Genomic DNA, 3,686 nt, shown 5'->3' with positions numbered 1-3,686 from the left:
TCGTTTGGTCCATAAAATTTCAGAAAACCTTAAAAAATGTTGATTGGTGTTCGTCAAACCTGGAAATGATGATGTTCTCAAATGTCTTGTTTTGTCCACAAACCAAAATTATTAACTTTTAATGATTTCTTTGTTATCCGGAGCAAAGATATTAAGAAAATATTCACACTTAAGAAGGTTAAACAATCCGAAATCTTGTTTTAATCACGAAAAACGTTTCAAACCGATTAATCAATTATTATAATAGTTGTTGTATTACTAGTATGCAGTGTGAGCTGACTGCACATACATACTCCACTCAATGTATTGCTAGCCTGATACTCAGACAGAATTGCCATTTCGTTTCACTGCATTATTCAGTCTGACCGTGCTCTCATAGCAGCAGATGGTGATTAAAATCAGACATGATGTCGTGGGCTTTTGTAACATATACTAGCAGAATCTACTTATTGCCTGTTATGTGCAATAAGAGTAATTTTGAGGCCTTTTGCTCGATGCAATGAATGTGTATTGGGAGCTGTACTCTTCCACAATTGTGAAGCACAGGAGCAGCTTATGAAGACAATCAACAATATTTGGACTTAAATCATGGCCATTAAACGTTGTAACCATTTCTTGCAAATTAAACAAATGTAAAAATCATGTTAGGAGACATTCAATGTGGGCAATACATACTGTGCATGAGAAACAGAGCCTGATCACTTCAAACTGTCTGTTCACTTGCTTGGCTGCTGGGGCCTCCTTAAATACCTCCGATTGTCCATCTATGGAGAAAACAGGCATTCGATTAGACAATCCATGTAAACCTTTTGGCGTTATACATAAACATTTATAAGGAACTAAAATTAACATTTCAACTTTTAGCTTTTTTCTTATGGAGACATTACCAGAGTATATGCAGGAATCCTGACGTTCAGTACCTTTAAGTATTTTTGCCACTTTAACTGTGAACTGTAATCAGCAACACATCTTTCCAACACGTGGAGTAATAAGGATTGCTCCAGATATTCTTGTGTAGACTTTGGCTTTGACTTTTATTTTTAATTTTAAAATATTTTTTAAATAAAAGAAAAATAATCATGTGACGAAGTATGGTACCGTTATTTGAAGCCATTCATTGAATTTACAGAACAATTACTATATTTTGATGTATACCGTTACTGTGATTGAAGATTTTGGCCATATCACCCACCCCTCAGTCCAACTGTGGAAAATTCAATTAATTGGACATCATTTATCAGGCTCAAACCTGTCTAAACGAGATCTCACAGCTGGCAATGCATATCAGAGCAAAAACCAAGCCATGAGGGGGAAGGAACTACCTTCAGAGCTCAGAAACAGGATTTTGTATAGGCACAGATCTGGGGAAGGCAAAAAAAAATCTGATGCACTGAAGGTTCCCAGGAGCACAGTGGCGTCCATAATTCTTAAATGGAAGAAGTTTGGAAAAACCAGGGCTCCTCCTAGAGCTGGCCGCCTAGCCCAACTGAGTGATCGGGGAGGGCCAAGGGCCTTGGTAAAAGAAGTGACCAAGAACCTGATAGTCACTCTGGCTGAGCTCCAGAGATCCTGTGTAGAGATGGGAGAAACTTCCACAAGGTCAACCATCACTGCAGAAGATTTTATTTGTAGCCCTTCCCCAGATCTATGACTCAATACAATCCTGTTTCAGACCTCTGCAGGCAGTTCCCTCCACCTCATGGCTTGATTTTGCTCTGATATGCATCGTCAGCTGTGAGACCTTATATAGACAGGTGTGTGCCTTTCCAAATCATGTCAAATCCATTAAATTTACCTAGTCAAGGTGTAAACACATCTCAAAGATGACCGACATAAATGGAAGCATCCTGAGCTACATTTCAAGAGTCATAGTTACAGGTCTGAAAACTTAGAACAATGTTAAGTTTTATATTTTTAATAAAATTGCAAAATTTTCTAAAACTCTCTCTTCACTTTGTCATTATGGGGTATGGAGTGCAGATTGATTAGATTAAATACATTTAAATGATTTTAGCAAAAGGCTGCAACATAACAATGTGAAAAAGCTGAAGGGGTCTGAATATTTTCTGAACCCATTATATCTATTTTACAAGCTAACCAGGGCCATGCAAACACATCAAGGAACATGTAAAAAAGGGCCACATGGAGGAATATTACACCAATACCACGCACCAGCATAATATACAGCACAACCAAACCATATAGTTGTATATCATTGCCCCCTACCTGATGTACAGTAACGAGAGGGACTATGATTTGTTTTCTATTGTGCATGTGTGTTTGTACACTCACTTTGGCTGCGCAAGGTGAAGTGTCGAGGAGTGTACGTTTTCTTGTCCACATGACTCATTCTACAGCAGGTACCATCAGTGCTAATGAAGAGAGAACCAGGTCATTATTTACATTAGAGGATTCATCAGGATTTTTTGATTTGAAAGTATATTTCACATTAATCATCACTCACTTCAGGTTGGCACAATTACAGCACTACATGTCTGCCTTGTGATCCACAAGCCAATGAGCATTGCTAGCAAAGCCAACAATGTGCCACTTTTCTTCCTAAATAAGAGAGACACATAAGAGCAGAAATAAAGAGTGATAAATATTCCCTTTAGAGATTATACTCAGCACATTACTCCACTCCTATCAACATTATGTTCTTAAAAGTAAGATTTGCATGAAAACATTAAAAACATGTCAATCACAGATCCGGAAAATGCTTCTCTTTCCAAAATAGATACATGCAGTTATATACAGAGAAATCAATATGGTCTTACTTCTCCAGTCCAGTCTCCTTTTTTACAGGCATGACATCATTACAAGCAGCTCGCACACACATATAGGGAAAAGGGAGAAAAGCAGTTGGAAAGGAGACGCAGGAGTCAGGACTGGATCTCTGGATCTTTACTTGGCAACTGTGGCGACAGACAGAAAAACAAAAATCATGAGCTGTGTGAGAACTAGAGAATGCTTTTTAACTTGTTGCAATACAACAATACATTTAAGTTACAAAAACACAAATCGGTTCTTTAAATAGGTTACTTTCTGATTTCAACGGTTCAGTATTTAAAGTTCAAAAAATAAATAATAAAGCAAAATTAAATAACATCAGTAATTCAGCTTGTTTTTTTTAATAGATTACACAATTAGGCAACCACACTTAATCTGGTAACCAGAAAACCCACATTTCACAACCTCAGTTTAACATTTAAATCCAAATGTACTAATTCACATTCAGCAGGCATCTACATCATTTAGCAGCAACAACTTGTACAGAGCAAATATACCCTGAAACAAACAACAACAGCAAGGATGCTCAGGCTACATAAAACACAGACAACTTCTCACGAGTGTTTAGCGAAATGTGAAGATCTAACCTCCAGCCAGAGCACAGTGGTTGTGACGCTGTACAGCTGATCAGCGTGTGTTTTATAACGGCAAAAAAACACATCGTCGATCATCCTCTCCGGATGGAGTATCGGATTGCCGATCAGCACGAGCCCAGTCACAGACACTCAGAACATTTGAATCGTCGGTTAACGGTTATTAATCACAGACACAATAAGCTCCGTGTGACTTTGCTCTCCCCTTATGAAAAAAGAGCGGTGTCTAGCTAGGGAAGGCAGCAGTGAGCAGGATAACTTAGTATGCTAATGCTAGAACGAAACTCATTAATAATCTCAAGT

At 38.1% G+C, this 3,686-nt stretch overlaps 1 long non-coding RNA gene across 1 annotated transcript; it reads right to left on the bottom strand.

Moving 5' to 3' along the window:
* Positions 1-400: 400 nt before the first annotated feature.
* LOC131458248 (uncharacterized) lies at positions 401-2,952 on the bottom strand. Its single transcript, XR_009240073.1, has 4 exons — positions 2,778-2,952; positions 2,465-2,559; positions 2,293-2,372; positions 401-764 (listed from the first exon to the last, which is right to left on the bottom strand). It is a non-coding gene; the product is annotated as an uncharacterized LOC131458248 (long non-coding RNA).
* Positions 2,953-3,686: the final 734 nt, after the last annotated feature.

Source organism: Solea solea, chromosome 4 (assembly GCF_958295425.1).
Source record: "Solea solea chromosome 4, fSolSol10.1, whole genome shotgun sequence".
Classification (NCBI taxonomy): domain Eukaryota; kingdom Metazoa; phylum Chordata; class Actinopteri; order Pleuronectiformes; family Soleidae; genus Solea; species Solea solea.
This window is presented reverse-complemented; position numbering and strand designations above follow the sequence as displayed.